The sequence below is a fragment of the Balaenoptera acutorostrata genome, chromosome 11 (assembly GCF_949987535.1).
Source record: "Balaenoptera acutorostrata chromosome 11, mBalAcu1.1, whole genome shotgun sequence".
Taxonomy (NCBI): domain Eukaryota; kingdom Metazoa; phylum Chordata; class Mammalia; order Artiodactyla; family Balaenopteridae; genus Balaenoptera; species Balaenoptera acutorostrata.
The window spans coordinates 21,733,726-21,759,753 of NC_080074.1; the positions used below are offsets into that span (position 1 = coordinate 21,733,726).

The 26,028-nt window shown below is 41.1% G+C and overlaps 1 protein-coding gene across 2 annotated transcripts in view; it reads right to left on the reverse strand.

Annotated features, from left to right (window-relative positions):
- NR1H4 (nuclear receptor subfamily 1 group H member 4) overlaps positions 1 to 11,132 on the reverse strand; it is a 70,134-nt gene extending 59,002 nt beyond the window's left edge. Inside the window, exon 1 of one of the 2 annotated variants that reach the window (XM_007165822.2) lies at positions 10,766 to 11,132. The gene's annotated coding sequence lies outside the window, so the exon portion shown is untranslated. The remainder of the gene's footprint in view (positions 1 to 10,765) is intronic. The other variant, XM_007165823.2, reaches the window with a different exon arrangement.
- Between the last annotated feature and the right edge of the window lie 14,896 nt (positions 11,133 to 26,028).

A 26,028-nucleotide genomic window follows, 5' to 3' on the forward strand; every position in this document is an offset into this window, starting at 1 on the left:
CATTAAAAAAAAAAGTTTCTTTGGGAGTTTGATATGGTACCAAACCCCTATATATTTAGGTAGGAAGATTTATATCTTTATAACATTCAGTTTTGCCTTTCAGGGGCAAGGTATGTCTCTATTTATTCAAATGTATTTTTATAACTCTTAATTTTGTAGATTTTTTTCCATTTATGTCCCAACTTCTCCATGGATGCATCCCCTGTCATTTATCTTCCCCCTCCTCATGTGGTCATTAATGATTTAACTTCATCTGTTGTCTTCTCCACTATATTGTAAACTCCTAGAAGGCAGGAATCATAGCTTACATTACTTTTGTACCCCCCATCGCAGCTAACAGTGTTATGCATACACAGAAATAATAGCTGTGATCTAGTACAGATGTCAAGGGGGATGAAGCATGGGACTTCCCTGGTGGTCCAGTGGTTAAGACTCTGCATTTCCAATGCAGGAGGTGCAGGTTCAATCCCTGATTGGGGAAGTAAGATTCCACATGTCACATGGCACGGCCAAAAAAAAAATTCGGGGCGGGGGGGCAATGAAGCATGAGAAGATTAGAAAGGAGAGGGAAGGAATGGGAATTTGAGATTAGCAGAGGCAAACTATTTATATAGAATGGATTAACAACAAGGTCCTACTGCACAGCACAGGGAACTATATTCAATATCCTGTGACAAACCATAACGGAAAAGAATATGAAAAAGAATGTGTGTGTGTGTAACTGAGTCACTTTGCTGTACAGAAGAAATTAACACAACATTGTAAATCAACTATACTTCAATAAATTTTTTTTTAAAAAAAGGAACATTAGAATGGAGAACCAGTGCTGACCTTTCATAGTTTCACGTATGACCTGCAACTATTCACTTAACACCCTGCCCCCATACTACACCCTGAGCCTCAGCTGCATGTTTAAAAATCTAAATAATAGGACTGCTGTAAAGATCAAAAGGTAACACTTCATAAGTGTTCATATATATAGGGTGACGTACAAAATTTTTACTGCATTGTTTCCAATAGTAAAAAGCTGGAAACATCATAAATGTCAATCAACAAGAGGTTGGGTACAATAAAGAAATAATATATGCATTATGCTGTAAGTATACTATATTCGTAAGTGCTATACAGCACTTAAAATGAATGAACTAAGTATTCATATGGATAAACTGAGAAACTTCATATTGAGCAAAAGAATCAGGTTGCAGAATAATACAGACAGTTTGATAAAATGTATATAAATTTAAAGATAAGCAAAACAATGCTACATATTACTACTGATACCCTAATGCAAGGGTCAGCAAACTATGATCCACAGGCCAAATCCAGCCCACCCAGGACCAAATTTGCCCTTTTGTTTACATATTGACTATGGCTGTTTTCACACAACAGTGGCAGAGTTAGGTAGTTGCAACACAGTCCACGTGGTCTGCAAAGCCTAAAATGTTCACTCTCTGGCCGTTATAGAAAAAGCTTGTGGGACTTCCCTGGTGGTCCAGTGGTAAAGAATCCGTCTTCCAATGCAGAGGACGGGGGTTCGGTCCCCGGCCAGGGAACTAAGATCCCACATGCCGCGGGGCAACTAAGCCCGCGCACCACAGCTACAGAACCCACGCGCCCTGGAGCCTGTGCACCACAACTAGAGAAAACCTGCACGCCACAACTAGAGAGAAGCCCGCGCACCGTAACGAGAGATACCGCATGCCTCAACCTAGATCCCGCGTGCAGCAACTAAATCCCGACACAGCCCAAAATAAATTAAATAAATAAATAAATAATAATTAAACAAACAAACAAAAAAGCTTGTGATCCCTGTCTAACTTATAGAGACATGCATGGAAGTGTTGAACCCACATTCAGAACAGTGGTCCAGAATGACTGGGCGGGTACACAGGGAATTTCCATAGCCTCTGTAATGCTCTCCTTAAACTAGGGGGTAATTACAACGAAGCTGATGATATGACTCAGTTTTGCGTGTTGGAAATATTTCATAATAAAAAAGATTGAATGAAATTCTATATGTGAAAATGTTCCTCATCTATAAAGATATGCAAACTCCTACAGGGATCCTCTGTTTCTTCCATACTCTTACACACACACACACACACACACACACACACACACACACACACTCTTGAGGCTTTGAAGAGGAAGTAATTCCTTCCCATAAAATGTCTGGGGACTCAGACTGTGGTCAGTGAGGTGCTGTTGGAGATTTTGAGTGGCACAGTGAAATCGATGTTCAAGAAGATTACTCTTACGAGAAGGCAGGATGAGGAGGGCAAGCAGTGAAAGAGGAGGAAGATTCAGGAAATTCTCATTCAGGAAGTGAGATGATTAAGTGCATAGCAGGGTGGTTTCTGTAGAGATGGAAAGGAAGAGACCTGAGTACAGTATACAGAGAGGAGGAGGAAGGAGAGAAAGCAGGCTGATGATACGAAGTTTAAGCCTTGAGTATGGGTGGAAGCAGGGACAAAATGTTTATTTTACTTTACGTTTATTTGTACTATGGTGTAATGTAAGCCTTAACTTAAGACCCAGGATTAATTTCAGAAGTGGTAAGCACTGTTTGTTTTTAATGTGATAAGACACAGAGTGACTGGTAGCTTGGACTCCTACTCTCTGGTTATCAATTTGTACTTGTTTAGATACTGTGTGTCACAGGGAGTTCATGGTGTATGGAGTTCCTCTGATTTAGCACAAACCATTTGCAAGAGACCTTGGAAAGACCCTGCTCCAATTAAATAGCCTTGACTCTGATTTTGAAGAATCTCAGCTCTCAGAAGATGAAGATAAAAACCAGTTACTTGCGCTGGTACCCTATGAACTCTCCACGCCCAAAGTCACCATTCTTGGTGACATTTTTCTCAGATGAACCCAGTTGTTGGTGACAAAGCATACATTTTGTTGGATATCTATGTAGTCCATTCATAAAGGGCAGGAAAAAAGTAAACTTTTTCTAGCCATCATAATTTCATGCCCAGGGGAAGCCCTGGATTCAGCCCAAGGCTGGAAGAATGTTCCTAAGGGAAAAGAGAAAGGAACTCTAGAAAAAAAGGTTTTATCTTTCCAGGGATTTGGTCTTCCCAGAAGCAATCAAACTGAAGTATTGGGCTGGCCAAAAAGTTCACTCGGGTTTTCTGTACGATGTTATGAAATTTTTGGCCAACCCAATAATTCTTTACAGGGCAAAAATACAGATTTAAGAAAATAGATCCTTTCTGAAGTGCAGAGAGATTTAAGGGACAACGTGTGGCCAGTAGTGACCACATGTCAGACATGATGTCCTCCAAACAATATGGTCATTGTGATCACATTATTCTGAGGGAGGTGCCCTATAGGAACTAGATGGCCTTTACTGCTATCATAGTAAACTTTAGGGCTTCCCTGGTGGCGCAGTGGTTAAGAATCCACCTGCCAATGCAGGGGACACGGGTTCGAGCCCTGGTCCGGGAAGATCCCACATGCCGCGGAGCAACTAAGCCCGTGTGCCACAACTACTGAGCCTGTGCTCTAGAGCCTGTGAGCCACAACTACCGACCCTTTGTGCCACAACTACTGAAGCCCGCACACCACAACTACTGAAGCCCATACGCCACAACTACCGAAGCCTGTGAGCCTAGAGCCCGAGCTCTGCAACAGGAGAAGCCACTGCAATGAGAAGCCCGCACACCGCAACGAAGAGTAGCCCCCGCTCACCGCAACTAGAGAAAGCCTGCGCACAGCAACGAAGACCCAACGCAGCCAAAAATAAACAATAAATAAAATAAATTTATTAAAAAAAAACATAGTAAACTTTACATTTTTTGTGGAGATAGATTAAAATAATATCTACCATTTTATGAGTGCTTACTATGTGGCAGCTTTCATGCTATGTTATCTCATTTAATCTATAATAAACTAAGCAGGTATTAATATACACACATTATAAATGAGAAAACTGAGGCTCAAAGAGATTAAGCAACTTTTCCAAGGTCACGCCACTAGTAAGAAGCAGAGTAGGGATGTAAACCCACCATCTAACTCTAAATTCATGCTTTCTCACACAATGCTCCCACTGAGACTGTCACTAACTGCTCACCAATGCCTAGTGAGGGTGAATTGGCATTTCTGCAAGGTCACGTCTGCCTAAAGCATTTCAACATCAGCTGATCGCATGCAAAATTAAGTAAGACTCTCCAGGGTTTTCCTGTTATATTATTTTGTTTCTTTTCAAACTTCTTTTGCTGTTTCTGAAGTCTCCATTTAAAGGTATACTTCCTTCAGGTGATGTACAATAAAAATGCTTTTAACCCAACAGACCTCTACAGCTTTTTGAGCTTCTGTGTTCTGGAGGTTACACAATGGGGCACAAAGAGTGGCTGACCTTTATTTTTAACTAGATGTAAAAGAAGCACTTGCAGTAGAGGCCCCCAGGGCCATGAACCTGAGAGTAAGGGCTCCTTACATTTTGTACACTAGGCAACTCATTTGTCTCACTCAAGTCCCCTTGCTTCTCAGCCTTCTTGACTAGCACTAGCGGTCAAGACTCCAGCAAGACTTTCATAGCACTGGGCACCTCTTTGAGTGTGTGTCCGGTTGTAATTCTCCCTTTGTTTTTTTGGTGATTTGGCTGTCTATCTCCCCATTGGACCATCAGCTCCAGGAGAGCTCTGGATCTCCAGTTCCTAGCCCACTGCCAAGTACATATTAGATACAGAGTTAATACTTATTGATTGAATGAACAAATGGATGAATGAATAAATAAATACATAAATGAATGAATGAATGGATAATATACCTTACTAGATACCCAGTTTTAGAATCAGTCTTGTTTAGCCATAGGATCAATAGTAAATAGAGATGTAGAAGGACAGCACACATAAGAGCTGAAGTAGGACTTATTATTTTTTTTAATCATACAAAAAACCTGACAACTAAGGCTGCTTCCCCACAATGTAGCCCTAATTAGTGAACTGAATTTATTCTTGTTGGAAATCTCTTAAGCAGTGAGCCCTGCACATTTTATATGTGAATTGACCACCCAGAAAATAGTTTTAATAATCCTCCCAAATCTCCTTTTGTTAATTTCTCTTCCTTGAGAACTACCAGGAATAGTTTTTTTATCTTCTTAACATTCACTCTTTGTAGTCAGGAAAGTTTTTCCCCATTATCTGCTGTAGTCAAAATGGTCAAGAATTTGGAAAAAGTTATACTTTCTCCATGACTGACCTGTCATCTTTTGTCAAATAATTCATTAGATCTTCTGAAATTTTATGACTATTATTTACATAAATTATTTGTTATCTGCAAAAGCGGTCACCACAACTTCTTCCATTCCACGTGCCCTTTTGCAATGAGAGTTTGCCACTACCCATCGATAGGTGAAGGCTATTTCCCCAGCCCTTGAACTGGTCTGGTGACTTCCTTGACCAATAGAATGGTGGAAGTGATGTTGTGAGACTTCTGAGCTAGGCCTTAAGAGGCCTTGCAGCTTCTGTTCTCTCAGTCTAGGAATGCTGCCCTGAGACTGTCACGCTACAATGACAGTCTCAGGGCAGCATTTTTTTTTTTTTTTGAAACTTCAAACTCATTCATGAGATATTTATTAAAATAACACATTTAGGGGGAAAAAATCAATACAACTAGACGCCCCAGATACAAAACCTAATGGAGAGAGAAGTCAGCTACCCAAACTGTCTCAGCTGACAGCCACACCAAGACTCCAGACAAGAGTGAGTCCACCTTGGACCTTCTGTTCCATTTGGTCGTCCATCAGAAAGAGTCCCATGAGTGAGCCCAGGCAAAACCAGCAGAGGAACTGACCTGCCGACTCACAGAAATATGAGAATTAATGAATCATTACTCTTTTAAGTCACTAAGCTTTGCGGTAGCTGTTACAAAGAAATAAATAATTGCTATAGAAATTGGCACTTAGAAGGGGGATGCTGTTTAAAAAAAAAAAAAAAAAGGAGGCTAAAACATATGGCTTTGGCTTGGGGATTGGGAGGTGGGCAGAGCCTGGAAGGGCAGTGAGGACACTGATAGTGAAAATTGGAAGAGTAGTGAGGAAATCACTATAGGAAGCTGGAAGAGGAATGGGTCATATTTTGCAGTCACAAAACAATCGGCAAAACTGTCCAACATGTGGTAACTTGGAAGATACAAAATTTCCTAAAGAACCTGTGAGTTTTTGTTTGTTTGTTTGTTTGTTTCTCTCTGGTTTGGTTTGGTTTCAGGAGTGGCAGAGCCTCTTTCTGACTGAACTCCAGGTAACTCTGTGGCTCAGTTTGAGATTAAGGAGGTTTCCAAGTAGTATGGTGAATGTGTCAGGTGGTATTTTTAGCTGTACATGATAAGGTAATGAAGAGAGAGATGGATTATGGAAGGAACTGTTCATTTTGAAAGCAGAATTTGGAGTAAATATGAAAGGTCCAGGATGTGCTGGGTCAAAAAATAAGACTGTTTTGCATTTTTGGTCTCGCCATCTGGCATAAGAGTCTCAAAGTAAGAAATGACTCCATGGTAGATATCAAATCATGGGTGCAGCTGTAAGATCCTTTGCTAAGAGCTCAAAAAAAGTAAGGAGGTACCTCGGAGACCCTCTCATCCAGGTAAAAGAACTTCTAAGAATGTCGGGGCATTATCTCACAGCATTATTTTGCAGTAGTTTAACATGTCCAAAGTAGAAAGTCTGTCTCAAACAAACAAACAAAAATTATGGATATAAGTTTCCAGGCATGGAATGAGTCCCAGAAGGACTCATAAGAAATCCACAAAGTGTTCGAGCAAATTGCTTTAGTGAAAGCAACGCCATCTCAAACTAAAAGCTGACTTTGCAATCCCTTTCATAAGTAAGTAAAGTCTATTTTCCCACCCTTGAACGAGCTGTTAGGATGACTTGGTTTGACTAATAGAATTGTTCTACTTCTGAGGGTAAACCTCAAGAGAACCTTGTGACTTCTGCTTTCACCCTCTTGGAATGATGTCCTGAGACCACCATGCCAGGAAGAAGCCAGGAATGAAGTACTCTAGGAGAAAGAGACTGGGCCATTCCCCTTAGCCCCATTGACAGCCAGCATCAAGGCCCCACTCATGAGAGTGAGACCTACTTGACCCTCCATTTGGTATCGGTTATGTGAATGAGCCCAGGAAAAACCAGTAAAGAGCCGCCTAGCCAACCCACAGAATTATAAGAAATAATAAATCATTATATTTTAAGCCATTAAGTTTTGGGGTGGCTTGTTACATAGTACTAGATAACTGATACCATCTCCCAAAATGAACAGTATGGCATGTGGTCTTTTGTCCTATTGGGTCTCAAAAAGAGAGCACTTGCTTAAAAATACTACATTTACTCTTTAAAAAATGGCATTTCAATGTCAATTTCTGATATCAATGCCAAGTAAATTCATTCACTCACCTATTTATTCAGTCAATATACATTTATTGACTCTGTCAGGTACTGGAAAGATAAAGGCAAAAAAAAAAAAAATCATGATCCTTCAAGAAGCTTAGTAGAAAAGTCAGGTAAGGGCAACCCAATTAAAATGGTATGGGAAGTGAGAGAGTGGCATGGACATATATACACTACCAAATGTAAAATAGAGAGTTAGTGGGAAGCAGCAGCATAGCACAGAGAGATCAGCTCGGTGTTTTGTGACCACTTAGAGGGGTGGGATAGGGAGGGTGGGAGGGAGATACAAGAGGGAGGGGATATGGGGATATAAGTATACATATAGCTGATTCACTCTGGCAGAACTAACACAATAATGTAAAGCAATTATACTCCAAAAAAAATGGTATGGGGATTGCTATGATAGAGGTAAGCACAAGTCCCTTCAGGAGCACGAGTGAGGGCATTCATTCATTGAACATACATTAATTCTTCACTATGCATCAGGCTTTGATCTAGGTCTTGGAAATAGAGTGATGGATGAGACAGAAAAAAAAAAAGATCCTGTCTTCATGGGGATTACATTCTAATGAGATGGATAATTTGCAAGTAAACAAGTAATACGACTTCCAGTGGTGCGAATAAGAAAATGAAGGAGATAAGGGATAAAGTGATGTGGCTGGACATTTCAGAGAGGGTGATCCTAGAAGACCTCTCCAAAGAGTGGACATTTGACCGGAGATGTGGAGGAGAAGGAGGAGTGAGCCATACAAGGGGGAAATAAGTCCAGGCAGAGTGGTCAGCAAGTGCTAAGGGCCTGGGCTTGGGGCATGGGAGGAACAGCCAAAGCCCAGTGAGGCTGGAGCTGAGTGAGCAAAGAGGCAGCGTAGGAGATGAGGTATGAGAGTAAGCGGCTCTCTAGGGCCTGTCAACTATGGCAAGGAGTTCTGGTGTGTTCTCAGTGGGAATCACTGGTGGGTGTTAAGCATGGATGTGACTAGGAGAATAAGGGAAGTCTTCCTGAGGGTGGAGGGCTGGTTCTTGAATTTAATCTCAAAGGAGTAGGCATTAGACTAAGCAAAAGGCATGCAGTGGGGATGGTTATAGGAGGAAAATAACATGCTGTGTTCTGAGCGGCCATACATTGTCCTCTGTGCTGTAGTGAGTGGATTCAGCTCAAATCAGTGGAGGAAGGATGGCCTATTCAAGAAACAACGTCAAGAAAAATGACTATTCCTTTTGGGGAAAAACATTAAAGGGTCCTATCTTGTATCATTCTTGAAAAATAAGTCTCAAGTGAATTAAAGATTTTTAAAATGATAAAAATTATTGGGAGAAAATATAGGAAAACACCTTTATGATCTCTATGAATTTAGAGATTGAGAAAGACTCATTAAACAAGAAACAAATAGGAAAAGAATCAATTTGACTACACTAAAATCAAGAAGACAGAAATCAAGACACCATAAACAAAACTAAATATATGAAACAAACTGGGAGAAAATGTTTACAACACAAATAACAGCCAAAAATTAGTACAAACAATATATAAATAACTCCTATAAATAAAAGCAGAAAAGATAAACAATCCAAGGGAGAAACTGGCAAAGGATATAAAGAGGAAATTCACCAAAAGGGAAATACAAGCAGCCGATCACAACAACCAGGGAGGGTTCACCAAGTCTTTAAGATGCTGATAACTGAAGTCTCCAATCAGGTCTCCTAGACTGACCTTTGGGTTAGTGCTGAAAACTTTCCACTCCCTCTCTCCCGGTATAGTTATTAGACAATACCCTAAGAGCTTTTAGGAATCTTCACAATTGTGCTGGGTCTTAACAAATCGCCCCTGTCAAGCTGAGACATTTGTGGACTGGTTCACCTGCTCTCCCATCATTCTAGATTTCAAGTTCTCCTAGCCTCCAACAATATTGGGGTAGCAAGGAGAAGACTTTGGAGTCAGAAAGACCTGCCCTCATATTCAGGTCCTGCTACTTCCTAACTGTGTGACCGCAGACAGGTTACTTGTTCTCTTTGAGCCTCAGTTTCCTCATCTGTAAAATGAGTATAAGAACTTCCATTCAGGGTTATTGTGAGAAGGAAACAGGCAATTTGGGCAAAGCCTGTGACATGTTGGTACACACTCTTGCACATACACAGTTCTCTTCTTTTCCTTCCAAGCACAACTATTGAGTATTCCATGAACACGTGGCCAGATTTTGGAGGTGTGGAAATAAGAGGAAGGACAGGGATTACATTACTTTCCTTCTCCAGCTTGGGCGAGAGGGCAGAGGTGTGTGGTGGAAAACAATGCTGCAAATCCTGACGAAGGGTCTCAGGACAAGAGAGTCTGGCCAGTACTTTATCAGCTAACTCAGAGTTGCATCAGCCATATTGCAACATTCTCAGCAAAACAGATAAGTTCGCGGTGCAAATGGCACAGGTCCACCATTTGAAGGGGGGGGGGTGACTCAGAGATAAAGACGTCTATCATTTTATAAAATCACAGCTAAAAACCCAGCGTTGGCTTTTTCTATCTCTCTTGTCGATACCGCTGAGGTGGTTCTAAGGCAGCATCAGTGGTATCATCAGATTTCTTTAAAGCTCAGGTGAGTTTCTCAGACAAAAAATCCAGCGTGAGTCATTTGCATCCCCTTTCCCAGCCCCTCCCTTCTAAATAAAACTCAGTTAAGAGAAATGACCCAGGCTTCCCTAAGAGTTGTCTACTTCCTTGGCAGTAAGCAGACAAAGGGATGCCTTATCTGAATCTGACATTCAGACCGTGGACAATTTTAATAATAAAGTTCTTCCTAACATTTTCCATCTTATTTTAATATTTCCATCTGATATTAATATGAGAAATGGAAAACAATAGAAACGTTTACAGTAGAAGTCAAAAGAGAAAGCTTTTTAAACCTACTCTTCTCCTAGGAAAAAATTTCATTTCAATCAAGCATAGCTTAAATGTCATCCTAGTCCTAGATCTGAAGTCATCTGACATTAGTAATATTTCCCAATTCACATCAGGATTTGATAAATCACAGCACGCTATACAGGTGAAATTGCCTATGGAATCAGAACAGAGACATTTCCGAAATTTACGGTCTCCAGTGATTCTCCTGGGCAACCACAGTGTTAAAAAGATATTCCTAAGTAATTTTTCAATAAGGAAACCAACTTATTTTTCAATTAATTTTGACCCATTAACTTCTGCTTCTTTGTTTTTAAGAGTTTCTTTTGCTTTTAAAAAAATTATCAGGATTTACATCAAACTCTACCAACTTAGAATTCATTCATTGACCAAACTTCCTGATGCTAAAGAGAAACTTCCAATGACAACTTCTCCTCTGCTGCCTTGAGATGGATACCGCGCTCCCAGAGGAATTAGATACTCACTCAGATTGTCTTAGGTTGGCGATGAACTTTCAAAGCCCTGGGAGGATTCTGAGTCCAGTCTTCCTCTCCAAAACCCAGTGATTTTGCTACAAATGCTCAGAATCTGATTTTGCATTGGGGCGCGTCCAGGAGACAGTGGGGTGAGGAGGAGGGAGTTCCAGCAGGAGCTGTGGCCGATCACAGGCGGCCTTCCCACCCAGCAGCCGCATCTCTGCCTTGGCTCTGTTCCTCATGGACAGAGATTAGTCATTAACAATCCTTCCCCTGCTAAATGATATAAACATAGAAGGGAACCTTGGGACAGCCTCGAGATTCCCAGGACGAACTCCCAGAGCCCCTGGGTAGGGATTGTGACAGAGCAGGGGAGCCCTGAAGCTCGCCTTTTAAAACACTTCTCCGTAGGCTGCTTTTCAGAGTCCTGAGTACCCAGATTTCTGCACACATCATCTAAAACTGAATTGTCATCATCTTCCCTCCCTCTCTCCAATTGCTTTTAATAGCTCTACCACCTCCCAGGGACTGAAGTTAGCAACTCTGAGCCTTCTTGACCCTTCCCTCTCCCGGGCTTTCTATAAAAAGTAGTAACAGATTCGTGTGGATTCTATCTTTGGACTGTCTCTTATTTCCAACCCACTGTGTTCCTCTGCTAATTTGGGCCTACTGCAGCTTCCCTTCTAAAGAACACTGTTGGTTGGCCCCATAACTCATCTCTCCTTTTCTTTTTCTGTTTTCCAAACTGCACAGCAGTGTAAAGCGTAGGGCTCTGGTCAGATACCTACCCATTTGTTGCAACCTCGGGAAAGACACTCAGCCTCTCTGAGTCTTGGTTTCTTTGTCTATAAGATGGGAATAGTGTAACTATCTTACATGCTGTGGTGAAAATTACATGCATAGTTTAAAATACATAACATGTTTAGAAAAGTGCCTGGCATACAGCGAGCGCCCAATAAATTTTAGGCACTATTGTTTATCAATTGAACAAATACTGGTTATCTGCACACTAGGTACCCAGCACCTTGGTAGACGGTCTCCTAATCAAAAATCTCCAATGGATTCCCGTGGTCTAAAAAATATACTCTAAATGCTATGGCCTGGCGTATAGAGCCCCCTCCACCCCGATAGCCCTAGTCTATCTATCTAGCATTTTCTCACATCCTGTCTCTTCAGAGACCCCCAACCTCTTGCCCACCTGTGCCAAGCTCTCCTCCCTCCAAGCCTTTGCATATGCTCTTCCCTTTACCTGAATAGCCTTCCTTTCATATCCACAGACCCATCTCAAATGATGAGTCCCCCCTGAAGCCAACCCTGTTTCTCATCTGTCCCTATGGTACCCACCAAACGCCCCTCATCCTTTATTTATAATTCTCTCATTGTCCCTGAATTCCTCTGGCTTTGTACATTATAGTTACCTACTTAGCTCTTTGACAAGAACAAAATTTCTGGAGGACAAGCACAGTAGCAGACTTGCCTCTGTATCAATCCCTGGTCTTAGCACAGTGCTTCTCATGGACAAAGTATTGTATAACTTTTTTTTTTTTTAATTATTATTATTTTTTAATGCTATTCTTGTCTGCTTACATTCTTTTTATTTATGTATGTATGTATGTATGTATGTATGGCTGTGTTGGGTCTTCGTTTCTGTGCGAGGGCTTTCTCTAGTTGCGGCAAGCGGGGGCCACTCTTCATCGCGGTGCGCGGGCCTCTCACTATCGCGGCCTCTCGTTGCCGAGCACAGGCTCCAGACGCGCAGGCTCAGTAGCTGTGGCTCACGGGCCGAGCTGCTCCGCAGCATGTGGGATCTTCCCAGACCAGGGCTCGAACCCGTTTGCCCTGCATTGGCAGGCGGATTCTCAACCACTGCGCCACCAGGGAAGCCCTGTATAACTATTTTTTAATTGAATCAATGAGTGAGCTGAGAAAATGATAACTTCCCAAAGTAGTGAGCCTGTGCACACACATGGGGTGTGTGTGTGTGTGTGCACGCCAATGTTCCCCATTGTAAAGTTAGTGGAAGGCCTACAGTCAAATTTGTTAGGAAAGCTGTTTTTTCCTTCTCTTATTAAATAGCATGTATAGGTCCTGCAGGCTCAGACTCCCTACCCCCGTGGGCTCCCTCTATACTGAGCACACCACCCACACCCTTTCTCACAAGGAAGAGGGGGAACCCAGCCCTTGTAAACTCTCCCTTGCCCATTTGAAGAGTCTTTGCCATGACATTCACTGGGCTCTGCAGCTCTGGGCTGCCCGAGAGGCTCCTGCAAGACTCCCAGACAAATTCTTCTTGGATGGCGAGAGCCTGTGTTATGATCTCATTCTCTTCATCTGCAGTGGAAGGTGAGGGTTGAGGACACGGACTCTGGAGCCTACCACCTGGGTTCAAATCCCAGCTCTGTCACTTATGAACTCTGTGACCTTAGACCTTTTACTTAACATTTCCATCTCTCAATTTTCTCATCTGTGAAATGGTAATATAAATACTACCCATTTCGTGGTGTTACTGTAAGGATTAAATGAATGAATATATGCAAAGTGCTGGTACACATAGAGTATCTGATACACAGAAATGCTATATAAGCATTAGCTGTTATTGTTTTCTCTGAGCATTTCACACAATCATATTTGCATGATTGGACTAGATCTGAAAGATCTAGAGTGAAAGGTATTGAGGAGGAGAAAAGGGAGCATTTCAGGCTAAGGAAAGGCTCTGAGGCAGGAGGTAGCTTAGAGGATCCCATGAAGCAAAGAGAAGGACAATGTTTCTCAACTAAGAGTGTGGAGGAGCCTTGAAGAAATAGGGGTAGGATAGGTAGGGGCAGTGATGTGTTGGGAAGTGTTTAACAACGAGCTCTCAGAGTTGGGGATACACACACACACACACACACACACACACTCACATATACATATACACTCACTTATTTTAAAATTTTCTGATATAACAGATGTATAACACGTTTTACAAATAATAATAAAATATACAATTTTGTGAATTATAAATTCCAGGTGGCTAACTGATTCTCACAGAATGCTTTCATTGAGTTTTGCTGAACTCTTTTATCGGTAGCCAATTTTTGGCTGCAGTTCAAGCATGATTTGACAAACGGAACTGCATTCCATTCCACTAATTCCTTCCCAATACACTTATTTTCCTGAAATCACACATGTGATGTACTGTTAAACTCTTAGTCTTACACAAATTACATTCATTAAACCGGACCCTCTTTCGGCTCCAATACTACATAGGTTGGAAATTCACTCATTTATCAGAAACACAGACAGCTTCTTTGCTGAATTAAATAACAGTTTTCAAATACTGGAAGAACATTTCTTCAGTTTTTTGTGTGTGCTCTTCACAATGTAAATAATCTGTATTATTAACATCTCCATAACTTAGACCAGAGGTCAGCAAACTTTTTCTCTAAAGGGCCAAAAGTAAATATTATAGGCTTTGTGGCCTCATCTGGTCTCTGTCATATTTTTCAACCTTTTAAAAATGTAAAACCTCTTTTGTACAGCCTACAGACTGTACAAAAACATCCACAGGCCAAATTGTGTCCACTGGCCTTAGGTTGCCAACCCTTTAGACCAGTGGCTCTCAATGGGGAAAAGAGGGGGCAATCTTGCCCACCAGGGGATATTTGGCAATATCTGGAGACAGTTGTGATTGTCACAACTTGGAGGGAATGCTAGTGGCAACTCGTAGGTAGAGACCACAGATGCTGCTAAACATCCTACAACGTACAGCACATCCCTCTAGAACAAGGAATTATTGTGCCCCAAATGTCGATAGTGCTGAGGTTGAGAAACACTGTGTTATACGTTCACCAAAGCAGTAAATGGAGTACTGACTTGTGGATTTTGCTCATATCCATGGTGTAAATAGTCTCATTGTGGCCAATTTCAAACTATTAGTGTGATGTCACTGAACAGACTTGGGAAGATATGTACAGAGGCACACTGTTACTTAGGATTTCCACTGTTCAGATACAATAGATGTGAATAGCTATGAGAGCATAGACAGTTGTGAAATATAGTAAAATAATTAGAATGTGATGAGTTTTAAGTATTTATTACCTTTGATTTAAAATGTATTTAATTATAAGTTTATGTAATTTAACCTTTAATAGTGACTGTGTTTAACAACCAGTTCAGAAAAACCTGAAAATTTAAATTAACCATTGGCTCTCTGAGCCAGGGCAAGCTGACTCAGCACACCATTGGGGGAATGAGGGCTTCTTACGTGTTGTCCTTACAAGTTAGGAGCTAAGAAGTATTATCTCCATTTTTCAAATGAGGAAAGTAAGACTCAGACATTCAACGACTCATCAAAGCAAGAAAGCTGGGCTTTAAATTTAAGTTTGTTTTCTCCAAAGCTGCTATATTTTCTTCTATATTTTGTTCCACTATCAACCTAGGCAAAGTGAGATCAAAATATTTATTCTATGAAATGCTTCTCAATACTGGCTTATTTTAATTAATTGCTTAATAGAATACAGGTGAAGGTAGTCATTAACATATTGTTAGTGATCAACTCTGGAATGGTATTGAGTATATAGTAGAAAAGTCATTCTGCCAAAAAAAAAGATCTCCGTTCATAGATGTTATTTCTTGGTTAATATGTTGGCTTCCTTATCTTCTCCAGGATCCCTCTTTTTTTCGAAAATTTCTCCCCCCAACCTTAATGAATGAGTTCACCCCAGATCAGGGACTGTAAAAGATCCTGAAGCGAAAGGGAAGTAGAATGGGTGAACTTTGGATATTGGTGTAGCGAGGGTGCAACCCCGCCTAGGAAGTCTGAGTAATCACCAGAGACAGAGAACAGAGCCAGGGCACTCAGCTTCACAGGGTGGTGACCACAGGGGGACACTGAAATGCACAGAGGAAGGAAAGGAGGGAGAGCTTGGATTACCAAGCTGGCCTCTTTTCCTACTGGCTCAGACCTGGCTGTGAGCATAAATCTCTGCCCCAACTTTGAATCTGTCAGTGTGTCTGCAGTGGTCCTTACACTATAGCTTTGAGTAACGGCTTTTCCCTGGTAAGGCACCACAACCTTCAAGAAGCTGTGCTTTCAGAAACAGAAAACGTTTTCAAGACGTAGGGCAACGAGGTAGGGGCAGTGCCGAAAGCATGGGTGTTAGTGTCAGGGGCCTGGGTTTGAGTCCTGACTGGTCCTGCCATATGACCTTGACTGGTCTTGCCGTATGACCTTGAGCAAGTCAGTCTCTGGGTATTAATTTTCTCCCCCACCCCTAATAATAACAAGAAAAGAATGCCTATCTCATAGGGTTATTGTAAAGATCAACATGAAATGTCATGAAAATGTGTGGTACAAAAATCAAAGGGAAGCATCTGGCAGGCCCCATTAGATGTGAAATTTTCCAGAAACTAGAAGCCCTATAGGGACTCCACCCACTTCTGTATTCAGCTATTCTAAGTGACTCACTGGGGGATTCCCTGGTGGTCCAGTGGTTAGGACTCCGCGCTTCCACTGCAGGGGGTGTGGGTTTGATCCCTGGTTGGGGAACTAAGATCCCACATGCCACATGGCATGTCAGAAAAGAAAAAAAAAAAGCTTCTAAGTGCCTCATTGAAATCACTGGGTCTACACTGGAGAGAGAACCCTCCTGTAAATGTTGAAGAATGCAGCTGAACCTTCATCTGAACCTGGATGGCCAGTCCTAATGCTCAAACTTTTTAAAAAGAAAATACTTACAACCTGTTTTGTAGAATATGTAACCCATAAGAGAAAACATTACTATATTTTACTTAGGAAGATTCAAATGAGTTTCTCCGCTCATCCTAGATCAAATGCACTTTGCTTTCTGTATCTTCCCTGCCCCTCTATTTTTTGGAGGAGTCCTTTGTTGTTGTTGTGTTGTTAATTACACAAGTGGTTATGGTCATGTAGAAAAATTAGAAAATATAGATAATCTTAAAGAAAATAAAATTCACCTATATTCCTGCAACCCACATATTCATAGAATACACTATCAAAACTGTGATATATTTTCTTCCAGACTTTTAATGAAAAATAGATACACCCAAGTCTTCTCTTTTCATAAGAAAATAGGGTCATATGGTATATACGGCTCTGAATCTGCTTTTCTCATTTAATGTATCATAAATATTTTGATATTACTAAATATTTCACTACATATACAAAATAATTTAATGGAGGTATACTATTGAATTCATAGGGATATGCCCTCATTTGACCAATTCCCTATTGTTGAAGCTTCGAATTGTTTCTAATTTCCCTCTATTATAAATGATATTGCATTGGTCGTCCTTTGTAGCTAAATCTTTGGCTACGTCGGTGATTATGACCTTGGTCTTGTTTTCTAGAGGTAGAATTACTTGGTCAGAGCGAACACGTTTCTAAGATGCTATAGTAAACTGCCTTTAGAAAGGTGGTGCCAATTTATATACCCCCCATAGGATCCAAATGTGTCTATTTCTTGCCCCTTTGCCAGCACGTGGGGGCCTTAGTGATTCTTTTTTCCAGAAGAGCTTTCTTGTGAGATGCCTCCAGTCCTCACCTACCCCTCCCAGTAGAGAATCAACACGCACATTCAAGCAGGGTTTTTGAACTGTGTGATATAACCCATTGTTGTTCCCGAAATCAATTTAGGGGGTCATGACCAGCATTTGTTTGTTTTCAATGAAATAGTATTTTTAAATAGCATAGCAAATATTTCCTTTGCAAGTAGAAAGGTAAGTACTGCTTAATGGAGCTGTTTCGCTTATATATGTGTGTGTTGATGCGACCTAGATTTCAGTATAACACAGTTGTAAGGTCAAAGTTTAGAAAGTTTGAAAAGCATGGGATCAGTCAAAAGAGCATTGAATCAGTGCCCATGGACTTGGATTCTGGACATAATTAGGTGGAGAAGGAAGCCAAGGGCAAAGAGAAAGGGCACACATCCCATTTACTTTCTCCGGTAGAAAAATGTTGATAGAAATGTGATAAAACTCTCAAAGGTACACATAACCTAAGTCATGGTTATATAATAGGAGAAATGATCAATTTTAGGGTGTGACAGGTAGTCTGGAGCTCTCTTCTCCATATATTTTAGTCACATTATGTCTATGGTTATAGCTCTGACTCTGCCTCTGCCCAGCTGTGTTTGGAAATTATCAACCCAATCTCTCTATGCCTCAGTTTCCCTACCTGGAAGATAAGGATATTCAACCAGATGATAGCCAAGTTTCCTTCCATCTGTGGTGCCAAGGGTCTGATGCAGGGATCAGCTGTGCTATGCTGGTCCATTGTAGCTTCCTGCATCCCATTCACAGGGCTGCTTCATGAGCAAGTGACCTGTTCAGTCACACAGGGTCCCTCACTTAGAAGACCCTATGTTTGATTTAACACCCTGCTGTCATTCTTTTGAAATTCTTAATTTTTCAACAAAGGTCCCCATAGTTTCATCTTCCACTGAGTCCCACACAGTATATAGTTGGTCCAGTGTATTAATTCAGACAACATGAAGTCCTCCTGATAAGACAGTGGAATTCTTTTCTTTGGCACTGCTGAGAGCTGAAGCAGTGACTCTCCACCTCAGTGGATGAAGGACAAGCTGCTTAGAGGGTTTATGACACATGGCATCTCAAAATTCTGCTGTGTACTAGAACAACACATAAGAGAAGCTGTTTAGAACTTTTGTTATGCCCAAGGCTTGCGTTCCATTGTTCCAGCCCCAGCTGGAGTAGATTGCCTAAACTGCATTCAACTCATTAAAAAAAAAAAAGGTCTTAAAATAGGATGACCCATTTAATGCCATGTGCTGCTATACGGGTTAATTAGATGTGAAACATTCACAGCAGGTTCACAATAAAGGAAATAAAAGATGTAATAGAAAGATGAAGGTCAGTGCTGGGCCTGAGTGCTATATTATGTCCAACCTCCATTTAAAACCCAAAGGTTGCTAAAAAGATTATTAATAGATAGAACAAAGAACCACATTTGGGGACATGGCCCATTTTATATTTGGAAATGCCTCTACCTGTTTAGGATATTTAGATGATAGTTCTACGGTAAGCTATCTGTCTTCAATGGAGACAAAGCTACTTACCATCAGGAAAGTATGTTTTTAGAGCTCTACAGTGGGGATGTATCTACACTATTCCTTTTGTGTTTCAGGGGCTGGATATAGGTCATGACCATGAAGTAGAATCAGATATGATGAAATCATAATGCTGGTTTTCTTAGAAATGGGTCTGAAACAGAGGAGTCAACCGGGTATTTAAAACATCAGTCCTTACACACAGGACAAGCGTTTAAGCATTTGTTACTCAGAGGCTTTGTACATCCTTTGCAATTCCTAATCAGACATGGTCAACATAAATGTTCTCTCTCCTCTGTGCTATCAAAGCAACCAAGGCTCACCCCTCTCAAAGCACTTTTTATTCTTTACTGCAATGGTTTATTTCCTTATCTGTTTCCTTCACTAGTCTGTAAGCTCTTTGAAGGCAAGTTCTGTGATTGTTTTTAATCTCTGTATCCCTAGTCCTAGCACAGCACCAAGCCTGCTGTAGATGACCAATGAATCTCTGGCACAGTCAAGTAAAAGAATGAATGTCATATGATATATGAAGAGCTCCTACAAATCAATAAGAAAAGGATCAACAACACAAAAGAAAAATGGGTAAAGCACACAAAAAGATGAAACACAAAAAAGGAAATACAAAGGACCAATAAACACATAAAAAGACGTTCAAACTCAATCATAATAAAAGAAATGCAAATTAAAAGCACACTGAAAAGATATGTGCACAGATGTGTGAAATGATGTGTGAACACAGCTAAATTCACCTGTATGCTCCGGAACTGCTGTACCGATTGTTAAAATATTGAAATTGTTACTTGCTCATTGGTAAATACTGCTGACCTGAGTCCACCTGGCATCCTACTTGTGCCTTGTCATCCAGCCCCTACCCCAAAATCCCCAGACCTTGTTGCAACCTGGCAACTCAAGAGGTAATGCATGATATTGCAGGGGCCCCAAGATCATGCTCAGCACTATGGCCAGCCTCGTTCTGATTGGTGGGTTCTTGTGCTGTTAGTGTTCTTAAATATTTGGATATCACTCCTGTGTTCAAGGTTATGCACTGTAGCATAGAATGCAATACCAAAACTTGGGAAACAACCCGAGCAAAAACTAACATTTATTAAGAGCTTACTATGCGCCATACATTACTCTAAGTACTTTACATTGATTAACATATTTAATCCTCACAACAACCCTAGGAAGGAAGTACTCTTGTAATTCCCATTTTACAGATGCAAAAACAGAGGCACCGAGAAGTTAAGTAATTTGCCCAAAGTCATATAGCTAATAAGTGATGAGAGGAATTCTATCAAGGTAATCTGATTCTAAGGCCTCTCCTCTTAAAACAAAATGTCCTTTAGCAGGGATTGGTGAAATCAATTAGGGTATAGCCATGGAATGGAATATTATACAGCCATGAAGTTGAGGAAGCTCTTTATGAGCTCACAATGGAAGAGTATCCAAGCTATATTACTAATTGAAAAGAAAGTACAGAAAGATGTGTGTAGTTGTTAAATATATATATATATATATATATATATATATATATATATATATATATAATCACAAATTGGATACACAGGCTATGTCTGGAATTATACATATGAGACTGATAACATTGGTTGCCAGTCTCTAGGGGGACAAGGTACTAGGAAAAATGTTTGCTATGTGTGCTTTTTGTACCTTCTGGATTGAATACTATGTGTACATACTGCCTATTTTAAAAATTAAACTGCAAATTAATTTTTTAAATGAATGATATGTACACAAAGATTCTGAGGCAGAAAGACAAAAGAGCTTAGAGAGAAATAGAGAAGGTATGCAGCTGGCTGGAGGTGGGAGAGAATCCATCCTCCTGTTCATCAGGGAGTGCTGAGCCTCTGAGCAGAGCCTTTGAAGACGGGGAAGTTGTGAGGATATTTGGAGAGTGGGGGAAGGGCATTCCAAGGGGAGAGGCAGAGATATGGAGACTGTGACTGAGACTTTGGCAACACAAAATGAGGGGAAGTTTCACTGGAGGTCTGTGGGCCCTCTGCAGTTGGGAGCAGACGCATGGCTGCAGTTGGGAGGAAGCTAAGATTTGGGTGTGGAGGGACCTGGAAGGGGCTGTAAGGGGCCCCTGAGGCTGACTGCAGATTAGAAGTCAGCCCAGTGGTGCTCATTTTAAGGAAATTCAGAGGAACATAAACTCAAAGTGCCTGAATCTCGCCCTGTCACACATCTAGTGCGGGTAAGGAGTTAAGCTGTGGAGCCGTCCGCAAAGGACAGGCAAGAAACAAAGATGTAATTGAAGGGTTGGGGGAAAATAGGGCCAAGGGAAAACAGTTCAAGGAGCTGAGATTGTCAGTTCTGAAGGAGGACAATTATTGTCCCCTCCTTGACGACGCATCGTTGTCAGTGGGATGGTGACCAGCTGTTCTCTGCAGCCACAAAGGAGGCAAAGAGAAAAAGGGCTTCAACTGCAGTATAGTAATTTAAATTAGATTCAGAGAAAAACTTTCCATCAGGAAAAAATTAAGTTGTTAAAAGATTCTAAGGGAAGATAGGGTATCGCTAGCCCTCCCTCTAAATTAGACTTGACGCTGCAGAAATCAACTTGGGTTCGAATCAGTCATGTTTTCTGCATCCCAGTGTCTTCATCTTAAGCTGTGGGTAATAATACCAACCTCACAAAGTTGTTATAAAGATTAAAAGAGATCCTGTATATAAAAAAAGTTAGAACAGGGCCTAACATATAGTAAATTCTGAATAAATTGCAGCTCTTGTCCTTTACGGTAAAACGGTGTTTATTAAACATGAGGGTCTTAAGTGATTTAGATGGTTACTTGGGATGGTCCCTGAAGGTCTCTTTGATTCAAGCAAACATCCCAGATGCTTCATCAGTAGTTTTATGTACACAGTTTTATAATGAAATTCTAACTTTTCTGGAATAAATATTAGACTATTCATCCTATCTGCTTCGACTGTGAAGAGTTCTACTGTCAGCCATGTTCCCCAAAATCACATTTCTAACAGCCTCTCCTCTGGAGGGGGGCTGTACAGAACAGAGTTTTTCAGATCTTTTGGACTGTGACCCACAGTAGTAAATAAATTTCATATCACAGCACAGTACTCACACACACACTTATCAATGTGTAGCTGAAATGAAGTTTGTGGGAAAATTCTTAGGCTTTCTATGTGTCATCTATTTTGATATCTTCTATCTTATTTTGCTCTAATTTTTAAAAATACTGGTTTTGATCCACTAGATTGATTTCATGACCCACCAGTGGATTGTGACCCATAGTTTGCAAAGCTTGTGTAAAGTCTTAGATCTGTGACTCCTGACTACATTGGGCATCAATGGGCAACTTTCTTAACTACTCTGGGGTCTACTTGCTCATCAATAAAAACGGGATTAGAGTATCTATCTCTTAGTGTCTCAAGAAGTTTTAGTTAGGACAAGTACATTGTGCCTGGGATTTATTTAATAGCTCATCCTCAGTAAAAGTTGATTATGTCATTAAAATGGCTGCCACAAAGCCCCTGCACTAAAGCTGGGCACAGGTCTCAGGCCAGAGCTTTATTCGCTATTATTAGGTAGGTATCCTCACCAGTTGTGGTCACTTGGTTTTCCCACTAAGAGCATCTGCTCACCAGCAAACCAGAAAAGAACGTAAGAGCAAAGTAAAAGGCACCATCAATGCAAGAGACCAAAGCACTCCTTAAAATACGAGAAAAGTGCATTAGTATTACAGCCCAGGTAAGAAATTGTGTTCAAGAGCTGCAAAGAGAGGTAAATTATGTCTTGCATTCTCCATTTAAAAGGCAGGGTAGAACAGAATATATCTATAGGAAAAAAAAAAAACCTGGTCCAAGTGGCAAAAATACAAAAATTAACTAAATATTTTGTTTCTTAAAGGAATACATCTTAGCTGTTGAAAAGTTAATGTGACAGAGCTCTTTATATAATTAAGGCAAACGAAAGAAATATCACTGTTGTTTGAAATAAACTGGCAGAAAAAATAGTTGGGCATTTCACCCATAAACATGTATCCCCCAGGCCCCCTTTAACCTGGCAGTTATAATTCCTTCCCTTGGTCCCGAACGAACTAAGTACAGATGGTTTTCAAATTTGACTTCTATCATGTTTATCACTTCTAACCACGACCAGGGCAACAGGATATTAATGGAATGATGATTTGCATGTGTCGTCCCCCTGCTCTCCAGTTTCCCTCCAAAAAGGCCACCACTGTAAGCATCAGGTAGATCTTGTGTGTTTCCTTTCTTTGCTGCACACACGTCATCCAACTGAGAAGAAAGCAGAAGCTGCTGGAGGATAGCCCTCTTCAAGGGGATTTTAAACGTAATCTGGGGCTTCCCTGGTGGTGCAGTGGTTGAGAATCTGCCTGCCAATGCAGGGGACACGGGTTCGAGCCCTGGTCTGGGAAGATCCCACATGCCGCGGAGCAACTAGGCCCGTGAGCCACAACTACTGAGCCTGCGCGTCTGGAGCCTGTGCTCTGCAACAAAAGAGGCCGCGATAGTGAGAGGCCCGCGCACTGCGATGAAGAGTAGCCCCCACTCGCCGCAACTGGAGAAAGCCCGCGCACAGAAACGAAGACCCAACACAGCCAAAAATAAATAAAAATTAAAAAAAAAAAAAAAGGTAATCTGAGAATGGAGAAAGAAGAGAAGTGCCTTCTAGATAAGATTAAGACTTTTAGAGACCCGCACTGAGAGGAATATGGTGCCAATACCACCATCCTCTGAAAATAATTCAAAATAGAAATAATACTGATCCATAACATCAAAAACAAAGAAATCCAATGAAATTTGGATTTTTCCTTTTGATTAATGATTTTTAATAATATCAATTGTTTTCAAGGTTTCTGTGTGTGTGTGTGTGTGTGTGTGTGTGTGTGAAGGGGTGTGCACATGTGCACCCCTGCACTGCTAGTGCCCTGGTTGACTGCTATCCCGCCTGTGGGTTCTTCTAGTGCTTAGTGCTTGTGAGGGAAGCTATTCCCAAGACTGGAAAGTGGGAGAAGATTAGTGAGAACTCACGCCCGACTTGGTCTTGGGTAGCGGGGAGGACTTCTGAGGTAATAGCTTCAAGGGGTTTCTAGAAAGTTTGGGCTCTGGGCCCAGCAGTGCAAACCTTGCCAAAGATTCAGGTACCCTGAATATGGCACAGAAGCAAGTGAGCTGTAGGCTCCCTGCAGGCTGGAGCAAAGGGCAGCGCAACGGTGAACACTGCAGGTGATGTTCCGTGGTTGGTGAAGCTTGGACTATGTGTGAGATCTTGACACAACACCGGGGTAGAGTCCCAATAATGACCAAAACTTAACTTCTTGGCATTTGGGCAGAATGGAAAACAGAACTATTTTCCACACACTTGAGTTTCTGGCCTGAGATTTAAACCTGCTCATTTCTGGATATGAAACCTCCGCGGTATGTCTGTAGGTGTGGCTGAAATCTTCCTTCCTGGACCATGCAGCCTATAGCTTTTGAGAGCGTTGCTTTTAACATGTCTGGCAAATTTCTCCCCTGGTCCAGCCCAACTAATCAGACTCTACCCCTTGGATATAAGCCCTCAGGTTGGTGTCTTAAAAGCAGGAGTGGGGCAATATGCAAAAGATGAGCTAACTCGCTATACTGATCTCTGGAGTTTACGTTTCACAAATAAACTCATACTCCTACTACAATGATTCATCATCATCTATTATATTGGGAGGATGTAAGACAAGGTGACACTCTGAGGAGACACAACTCACTGCAGAATGATGAATTACTTTAGACGTAAGATGTTGTCAGCCCAGCCCCCTCTTTCCTGTCTCCAGGCAAAGGGAGTGTGTCTGTATCAGATTTGGGGATCAGGTATCACAGATGAAGCTGAAAACAGTGAATGCTTTGTTATTCAACAAAGCCCATTTTCAAAGCATTATCCCTTTCTGCTCCTATGCTAATCAAAGAGACCAGATTATCATCAGAACAAGGTCCAGTATTATTTTAAAGAGAAAGCTAGATCATTATTCACTAGGGTTTTTTTTTTTTTAACATCTTTATTGGAGTACAATTGCTTTAACAGTGTTGTGTTAGTTTCTGCTGTATAACAAAGTGAATCAGCTATATGCATACATATATCCCCATATCTCCTCCTTCCGTCTCTCTCCCACCCTCCTTAACCCACCCCGCTAGGTGGTCACAAAGCACTGAGCTGCTCTCCCTGTGCCATGCAGCTGCTTCCCACTAGCTATCGATTTTACATTTGGTAGTGTATGTATGTCAGTGCTACTCTCTCACTTCATCCCAGCTTACCCTTCCCCCTCCCCATGTCCTCAAGTCCATTCTCTACGTCTGTGTCTTTATTCAGTCCTGCCCGTAGGTTCGTAAGAACCTTTCTTTTTCTCTTTCTAACTAGTTTCACTCTGTATGACAGACTCTATGTCTATCCACCTCACTACAAATAGTCCAATTTCGTTTCTTTTTATGGCTGAGTAATATTCCATTGTATATATGTGCCACATCTTCTTTATCCGTTCATCTGTTGATGGATACTTAGGTTGCTTGTATGTCCTGGCTATTGTAAATAGAGCTGCAATGAACATTGTGGTACATGACTCTTTTTGAATTATGGTTTACTCAGGGTATATGCCCAGTAGTGGGATTGCTGGGTCATATGGTACTTCTAGTTTTAGTTTTTTAAGGAACCTCCATACTGTTCTCCATAGTGTCTGTATTAATTTACATTCTCACCAACAGTGCAAGAGGGTTCCCTTTTCTCCACACCCTCTCCAGCATTTATAGTCTGTAGATATTTTTTATGATGGCCATTCTGACTGGTGTGAGGTGATACCTCATTGTAGTTTTGACTTGCACTTCTCTAATGATTAGTGACGTTGAGCATCTTTTCATATGTTGGTTGGCAATCTGTAGATCTTCTTTGGAGAAATGTCCATTTAGGTCTTCTGCCTGTTTATGGATTGGGTTGTTTGTTTTTTTGATATTGAGCTGCATGAGCTGCTTGTATATTTTGGAGATTAATCCTTTGTCAGTTGCTTCGTTTGCAAATATTTTCTCCTATTCTGAAGATTGCCTTTTCATCTTGTTTATGGTTTCCTTTGTTGTGCAAAATCTTTTAAGTTTCATTAGGTCCCATTTGTTTGTTTTTCTTTTTATTTCTATCTCTCTAGGAGGTGGGTCAAAAAGGATCTTGCTGTGATTTATGTCATGGAG